Raw genomic sequence first — 9416 nt, 5'->3', positions numbered from 1 at the left:
AGATGTAGTGTCCCTGCCCGCCAGCAGTTGTCCATGTGTCATTGGTTAAGTGGACCTTCCCAGTAACCGCGTTGGTGTGGGCACAGTTAATATTCCATGACACGTGCTTGTGTAGGGCGGGGACGACACTGAGAAAAATTGTGGCAACTGGGGACCAAGTAGCAAGGGATAGCCGCAGCCATGAGGTTGAGGAAAGCCTCAGTTTCTACCAGCCTGTATGGCAGCATTTTCAGGCTCAGCAGTTTAGCAATTGTGCATGCGGGTGGGTGGCTGCATATTTGCGCTGGAATATTTTTGTTATGGACAACTTAACGCTGCACTGTGACACATTGGTGGAGGCAGTGGAGGCCCGTGCAGGTGAAGGGGTGGGTGCAGGGCGGGAGACACGTGTCTGTGTCCTGGGAGTGGGATTGCATCTCAGTGCCAGCATGTGACAGAGGGGAAGAGGTAGTGGTGTGACCCGCAGGCGGTGAATGGCCTTTGTTCCACCACGTCGGGTGCTTAGCTATCATATGCCTGCGTATGCTGGTGGTGGTCAGGCTGGTAATGATGGCTACCCTGCTGACCTTGGTGCGGCACAGGTTGCACACCACTGTTCGTCGGTCCTCCGTGCTGTTATTAAAAAAACCTCCAGAGCTTCGAACACCTAGCCCACTGCACGGGAGCTTTCCACGAGGAGGTGCTGTGAGGAACAGTTGGGGGATTACTTGCTCTGGCCCTGCTTCTCTCTCTTGCCACCCCACTGCCTCTTCCAATCTGTTCTGGTGCTGCACTTGTCTCCTCCTCTGAAGCGCTGTCTTCAGTAGGCTTACCAACCCAGGTCGGGTCAGTCACCTCATCATCCACCAGCTCTTCCTCTGAATCCTCAGTCTGGTTCTCCTTCTGACTTACTGCCCTAACAGCAACCTCACTGACAGACAACTGTGTCTCATTATCATCATCAACAAATACCGCCTGAGACACTACTTGGAAGTCCCCACCCTCATCACCCTGAGACTGTGAAAGGTCCAAATCGCACTGTTGTGGTTTTAATAATGGTGTACCACGCAGACCTTCAAATTGTGAGATGAAGCTGGGGAGCATAGATACGTGGTGTTCTACGTCACCCTCAGCAGCAGGCACTGTTTCACCCCGCCCAGGACCTCGACCTCTGCCCACACCCTCATTCGGACGCCCACATCCACATTCTCATCATCCACCAGCTCTTCCTTTGAATCATCAGTCTGCTCCTCCCTCAGACTTACTGCCCTAACAAGGACCTCACTGACAGACAACTGTGTCTCATTATCATGATCATATACCTCTTGAGACACTACTTGGAAGTCCCCACCCTCATCACCCTGAGACTCTGAAAGGTCCAAATTTTGGGCATTGGCAAGGACAAACTCCTCAGGTGGCTCATGTACCATTGTTTGCGACTCAGGGAAGGGACCTGAGAACAGTTCCTGTGAGTTTGCCTGTTCTGAATCTCTCCTTTTCCTGGAGTGACCAGGCTGGGAGGAAGGAAGATCACCATGAAGATTCACAGGTCCAGTCCCTAGGCTAGCGTGAGTGGACTGCGTGGAAGACTGGGAGGTGAATAAATGACTGGATGCGTTATCCGCTATCCACTACATCACCTGATCGCACGGTTGTAGTTTTAATAATGGTCTACCACGCAGACCTGCAAACTGTGAGATGAAGCTGGGGAGCGTAGATACATGGTGTTCTACTTTTCCCTCAGCAGCAGGCACTGTTTCACCCCAGGACCTCGGCCTCTGCACACACCCTCATTCGGACGCCCACATCCACATCCTCATCCTTGACCCTTACCCCTAGTCTTGAACTCGCTGCTATTCCCTGAATGTCTGGGCATGTTCTTATGTACTCCGCCAGGGGTTCCATAACTAGGGTGAATATTAAAGGAGAAAGTGGGCAGCCCTGGCGGGTGCCATTAGTAATTGGGAAGGAAGAAGATAGCATGCCGTCTGCATAAATTTTTGCCGATGGGGTGGTGTACAGGGCTTGGATAGCTTTAAATATATTGCCGGAAAAGCCAAACTTTTTCAAAGTGGCAAAAGCATAGTTCCAATGGAGCCTGTCAAAGGCTTTTTCAGCATCAAGGGCAAGTAGCACTGAGGGGGTATGTGTTATTTCTAGTTTATGGAGGAGGTTTAGTATCCTTCTAGTTCCATCAGAAGCCTGTCTGTCTCTAACGAAACCGACTTGGTCTGAGTGGATTAAATTTGGTAGTATATTTAGTAGTCTCATTGCTAGAGTTTTGGCATATATTTTTAAGTCGCTATTTAAAAGGGATATCGGCCTAAAGTTGGAAGGTGAGGTGGGTTCTTTCCCTGGCTTGGGGATGGTTATTATTGTAGCTTCTAACATTTCGGGTGGGAAGGAGCCTTTCATGATTCCTTGATTGCATGCTTTCGTTAGATGTGGGGCAAGGTGTGTTGAGAAGAGTTTGTAATAGTCGTTTGAAAACCCGTCAGGTCCTGGGGCTTTGTGTGGTTTTAGAGATTTGATGTTGTCAACTAATTCGTTAGGTGTTAAGGGGGCATTAAGAAGGGTGAGTTGGGATTCTGAGAGTGCAGGAAGATTTATTGCACTAAGAAACTGTTCAATGTTGTGAGTTTGGGGTTGGGGGGTTAAAGGGTCGTCTTTTAAGTTATATAGGTCTAGATAATATTGGCGGAAGGCGTCTATTATGCGGTTGGGGTGCTGAATTTTGTTGTTATGGTTATTTGGATCAAGTAGATATGGTATTCTAGATCTGATGATCTTTTTTTTGACCAAGTTTGCCATCATTCGCGTGGGTTTGTTATTTGAGGCGTAGTAAGATGCTTTTGAGGATCTCATTTCTTTGTCGTAATTATCTATCAGGAGGTTTCTGAGGTTTTGTCTTAGTATAAGTAGTTCGTTGTGTAAGGAGTTGGAGGGGGATCTAGACATTTGGTTTTCTTTGTCGGATATTTGTGATAAGAGTTCATTTAATTTGAGGGTTTTTTCTTTTTTGTGTCTTGCGCTTATTTTAATTAAGATTCCTCTAATAAAGGCTTTGTGGGCATTCCAAACGGTAATGGGAGAGATATCTGGAGTTGTGTTAATTTTAAAATAGTCTTTTATAGCGGAAGAGATGTCAGCTTGATTTTTAGGAAGTGACATGAGGAACACATTGTTTCTCCATGATTTTGGCCTGTCGTTTGTTTGGTCTAGGGCGATTGTTATTGAGACAGGGGCATGGTCGGACCATGTGGCCGTGCCTATCTGGGCTGATTTAATAGAGGGTAGGGATGATCTATCTGTCAGAATTAGGTCGATCCTGGAGAATGACCTATGTCTCGCAGAATAAAAGGTAAATTCTTTTGACGATGTGTTGAGACACCTAAAGGTATCGAATAGGGCATTGTTGTGGAGCCATGGAAGTAACGACGGGGTTGATCTCGACGTCCCTTTTGTGGAATCAAGTATGTTATCTGGTACGGAGTTGAAGTCTCCGCAAATTAATAGGGTGCCTTTTTCGCATTTTCTTATCTTTTTTATAATCTTGTTTAGGAAGCGGGTTTGGGCGGTATTTGGTGTGTAGATATTAGCAATAGTGAACGGTTTGCCATTTACCTGGCCTGACAGGATTAGGAATCTGCCCCTAGGGTCTGCTTCTTGATGTGTTATATCTATTTGCAACGAGTCTCTAAAGGCTATCAGAACTCCCGCTTGTTTTTTTGTGTCGCAGGCTTTAAAAATTTGTGGAAATTTTTTATTTGTTATTTTTGGACATGTTTCAGATGCAAAGTGCGTCTCTTGTGCGCAAATTATTTCAGCTTTGGAGCTGATCGCCTCCTTCCAGAAGGAAGACCTTTTAAAAGGCGAGTTTAGCCCGTTTACATTTAATGAGAATATTTTTATGGACATGTTTGAGTGTGTAAGAGTGATTTGATGGTTTGTGGAAGCCTTGTGTTTTTCGGTGAAAGGTAGAAAGGGAGGAAAACATTAACATGTAAAAAGGAAATCTCTGTTCTGCGAATGTAAGAATTCACAAAGACATTTACGCAACTGTATGAGAACATTAGTAATGCAGAATGAAAGTAGAAATTTTTTAAACAATAAACAAGTCTAGACTTTGTATTCTTGAGCGGGGTTGGGAAAGTCGACATGAAGTGCGACGGTTCAGCTAAGTGCGTGTGCACGCTGAATAAAGGGGGGGACGAGAAAGTTCGCCTGTTTAGGGGCTTCTTAGGAGTGCAACCACCTTCATGGTTGTTTTAAGCGTGTGGCATGTCCGCTTAATGAATTAGGTTTGGGTCCAATCTTGGGTTTGCTTTCCCTGTTTCCTCAGGGAAGGTTGGGATTGTTGAGACGTTGATAGCTTAACTCCCCAGGACTTTGGAATTTGCTGAAAGTCCTCCGGTTTTTGGAGTACATACGTGACATTGTCTTTACGTATTATTATTTTTGCTGGAAAGCCCCAGCGGTAGAGGACATTAGCTTGCCGTAAGGCTGCGGTAATTGGCTGGAATTTTTTCCTCTCATTCATAGTGACCTGTGAGAGGTCAGCAAAGAGTCGGATGTTTGCGTAGGGTGATGGAAGTTGTTTCTTTTTCCTAGCCGCGAGCATCAAGGCCTCCTTAATATGGTAGAAGTGGATCCTGGCTATGGTGTCTCTTGGACTAGAATCAGGAAGAAATTTTGGCCTGGGGAGCCTATGCGCTCTGTCGATGGTTAAATCGTGTGGAGTGGCCTCCGGAAGGAGGGTAGACATGAATTTTTTTAGAAAATTGGATAGTTCAGATGGCGCAATAGCTTCCGGGATACCGCGAAATTTTACATTATTTCGCCTGTTTCTATCCTCTATGTCGGCGAGTTTGGTTTTGAGCTGGGATACCTCCTCTACCAGGTCGTAGTGTGCATCGATTAAGGCATTATGGGATTCTGTTATTTCCCCCATTTTGTTTTCGGTGTGCGACACTCTCTCTCCAATAGAATCAATTGTGCTTCTTATGGATGAGTTGAGAGATTTAAAGCTGGCTTGGAAGGAGTCGCTGAGGGCCACTACCATGTTTTTAATAAATGCTTCTGAGGCCGGCTGAGAAGTCGATGGTAGGGACGTTATGAAATTATGTAGTGATTCAGGGTGATTTTCAGATGAGCTCCCTTCGTCTGTTCTAGGGCGCTGTTTCAATGGACTGTCCGAAGGGGAGTCTATTATGTGATTAGATCCTTTCTTTTTGGATACAGATATGGCAGCAGCCATTTTGTTGGACTCTTGTGAGGGGTTTTTTTGCCTTTTCCCTCCTGTTAACTTGGGTGATGGAGGAAGAGGGCTGACAGGCAGCTGATCTCCCAATTCAAAGTCTTGCATAGTTGCTTTGACTTGTTCTGGCCGGGGCTGCCGTGTGGGTGAGACAGCTGAAGCTGTTACAGCGTGGTGCTGTCGGCCATGATGTGAGGAGACTAGGGTGACCGCCGCCATTTTAGCGTGGGGCCGAGATGGAGGGCTCTGTTTTTCCCTGTCTTTATGGCCATGTGAGTGGGGTGAAGACGCTTCACTCACCGGTTCCTGCTGTTCCCGGACCAGGGGCTGCCGTTCTGCGCAGGTTGCATCGCTGTCGGCGCTCTCCTCCTCTCTGGACGCCGTCTGTGAGCCGGGAGAAGCCGGGAGGCTGTCGGTTCTCAAGCGCGGGACCTCCGACGGAGTGAAGAAATCTTCCAAGCGGCGCGGCTGGGACCGGGAAGGTCGGCGGCGGGTCATCGCTCTGACAGGGAAAGCCGGAGGCTGCACTGGCTGATGTCAGGTAAGCGGAGGCTGCAGTTTTAGTAGGTTTATCGGTGGTTACGGCCGGAGCGCAGGGATTATGCTGCCATCTTCCAGCTCGGTTAGGCCACGCCCCTCCCTTACCCCTAGTCTTGATCATGTTGTATAATGCACTGTGTCAAAATGCTATGCAAACTGCGAGGTATTTTGCGTATGCTTTAAGCCAAAAGTAGACTGTGAAAAATCTGTACAGTCTTGTACAAAAACAAATAAAAAAAATGAAAAATGAGGAGTTTTGTTAGTTTCTATATACACTGTGTACACCAGTAGCAATATACTGTATAGAACCATAACAGTATGCAGTATACAGCCGGGATGCTTGTGAATGCTTTGTGCGCACTATGGGTCCCATGCAGCCAAAACTGATGATGCACAAAAGTGGAATTGTAGTCCTAAAAAGGACTGTTGGGTTCTTTGAAAATGGATCCCTGCCTAAACGCTTCTTCTAACCTACACTAACGCTCTCCCTCATTCACAGCAGCTCTGTCCCTCAGCTAATCCAGCCTCCGTGTAAGGCGAGCATCAGGTGACCTGAGTTTTTATGATCCTTGATCACCTGATCTGGCCAGCCAGTCACTGCTATAGACGTGCACACGGTTGGCACATCATATCAGGAGGTGCCAAAGGCTTCCCTGCATGCTCATTGGCTAAAAAAGCCGCTAAACATGTGGGGAGGAGAGGGTGACATTTTCTCGAACACCGCGTGGTACTCGCTCGAGTAACGAGTACTTCCGAGTATGCTAATGCTCGAACAAGCATCGAGCTTGGATGAGCATGCTTGCTCATCTCTAATTGTGCCTACTAACATTAGATTAGGGCCACAATGGGATGTTTCTGAACACAGGCCACCTGCTAAGGTTAATATAAAGAGGTATTACAAGTTAAGTCTGGTGACCTTTAGTCTCACTTTCAATGTATTAATCTTAAAGGATTATAAATAGAGATGAGCGAGCATACTCGATAAGGCAAACTACTCGAGCGAGTAGTGCCTTATTCGAGTACCTGCCCGCTCGTCTCTAAAGATTCGGGTGCCGGCAGGGGGCGGGGAGCGGTGGGGGAGAGCAGGGAGGAACGGAGGGGAGATCTCTCTCTCCCTCTTTTTCTCCTGCTCACCACTGCAACTCACCTGTCACCCGCGCCGGCAGCCGAATCTTTAGAGACGAGCGGGCAGGTACTCGAATAAGGCACTACTCACTCGAGTAGTTAGCCTTAGCGAGTATACTCGCTCATCTCTAATTATAAATACTTTAATTTGTTAAGCGAAAATGGAATGATTTGCAATTTAGACATCTGCTGCGTGACATGTCAGCGATTTTCTGAAGTGCTCATGAATTAACCCTTAATTTGTAACACAAGAATATACCTGTAGCGCTCCATTGTGCTGACACATGCTTCAATAACAATATCTCATTCTGGAGCCAGAAAACCAACCTATTCAGTTATTAAACTATTTATCCTTTCCGAGGCCATTGGCATCTGAATGAATCCTTTTTTACAAGACGCCCAAAAGGTAAGGCAGCTTTCAAAAAGCCCTTTAAGAATATTTTGAGCTTAATGTAACCTCAGATGTTACCCTCTTTTCTGATTGGAAAAATGTTCCATCCATTGGATCTGTGAGAACTAGAGATGAGCGAGCGTACTCGGCCACGCCCCTTTTTCGCCCGAGCACCGGGATTTTCGAGTACTTCCGTACTCAGGCGAAAAGAATCGGGGGGCGCCGTGGGTTAGTGGGGGGTTGCAGCGGGGAGTGGGGGGGGGGGAGGGAGAGAGAGGGCTCTCCCCTGTTCCCTGCTGCTACCCCCGCTCTGCCACGCCTCCCCTCGGCCCCCGGCGCCCACTGAATCTTTTCACCCGAGTACAGAAGTACTCGAAAATCGCGGTGCTCGATCGAGTAATTACTCGAAACGAGTAGGTTCGCTCATCTTTAGTGAGAACCGATTAGCACCTTGCGATCTCATCCTGGGGAAGGGGTCTGTTTCAAATCCTTGAACACTGATTGATGCATTTAAATTCTCCGTTAGAATTGGCAACAGCTAAAGGGTTAACAGCCATGATCAGCTTAAGCACTGATAGCGGATGATGGGGGTAGTGAAAGCTGTTAAATAGCTCTGACCTCCCTTCATACATCCCGGGTGTCGGCTGTTTATTACAGCTGAAATCCAGTGGCAACCTCTATGATGAGTCATGTCGCTCATCAAGCAAGGGGCCTTTATCCAAGTCCGTGAAAACGAGCCGATCAGTAGCAGCTATCATCGCCATGAATTAGTTTTGTAGCGTTGCATGGAAAGTCATATACATTTTTTGTTTTTCCATAGACAGCTCCATGAGGGCTGTTTTTTTGCATCACGAGCTGTAGTTTATATTTGTATCATTTTGGGGTACATATGGCTTTCTGGATCGCTTTTATTGGGCTGTTTTAGAGGTGAAAGAAGCACTGTGCCTGTTTTTTCCCGTTTTTTGCTGCGCAGGATTATAGTACTGGTCGTTATGGATGCGGCGATACTACATATGTAGGCTTTTGCCTAAATGTTTATTGTGTTACATAAAAATAGGGGGAAAAAGTAAAAGACTGTTTTTAACCCCTTCCCACTCCATGACAACCTGGCGAAAACACAGCAGAGGGAGCTCCCTCCCTCTGTTGGAGGCTTTGCACGTCTACAACAAGAGCTGTTCTCTGCAGCTCAGTGAGGGTGTATATACGGCTGCCAATTAGAAGCTTTGGGCATTCCCTGTACTTCGGCTGGCAACCCATGTCTCCACCCACCATTCTGCTAGAGACAAGATGCAGCAGTACCCATCCTGAAATCACACATGCAGCTCTACTCCATCCATCCTGATCCCCCACACATCACACACACACAGCTCTACTCCATCGATCCTGACCCCCATACATCACACACAGCTCTACTCCATCCATCCTGACCCCCACACATCACACACAGCTCTACTCCATCCATCCTGATCCCCCCACACATCACACACACAGCTCTACTCCATCCATCCTGATCCCCACACATCACACACAGCTCTACCCCATCCATCCTAATCCCCACACATCACACACACACAGCTGTACTCCATCCATCCTGATCCACACACATCACACACACAGCTCTACTCCATCCATCCTGATCCCCACATCACACACACAGCTGTACTTCATCCATCCTGATCCCCACACATCACACACACAGCTCTACTCCATCCATCCTGATCCCCCACACATCACACACACAGCTCTACTCCATCCATCCTGATCCCCCACACATCACACACAGCTCTACTCCATCCATCCTGATCCCCACACATCACACACAGCTCTACCCCATCCATCCTGATCCCCACACATCACACACACACAGCTCTACTCCATCCATCCTGATCCCCACACATCACACACACAGCTCTACTCCATCCATCCTGATCACACACACAGCTCTACTCCATCCATCCTGATCCCCCACACAGCTCTACTCCATCCATCCTGATCCCCCACACATCACACACACAGCTCTACTCCATCCATCCTGATCCCCAACACATCACACACACAGCTCTACTCCATCCATCCAGATCCCCACACATCACACACACAGCTCTACTTCATCCATTCTGATCC

This window comes from Eleutherodactylus coqui, chromosome 5 (assembly GCF_035609145.1).
Source record: "Eleutherodactylus coqui strain aEleCoq1 chromosome 5, aEleCoq1.hap1, whole genome shotgun sequence".
Taxonomy (NCBI): Eukaryota; Metazoa; Chordata; class Amphibia; order Anura; family Eleutherodactylidae; genus Eleutherodactylus; species Eleutherodactylus coqui.
This window is presented reverse-complemented; position numbering follows the sequence as displayed.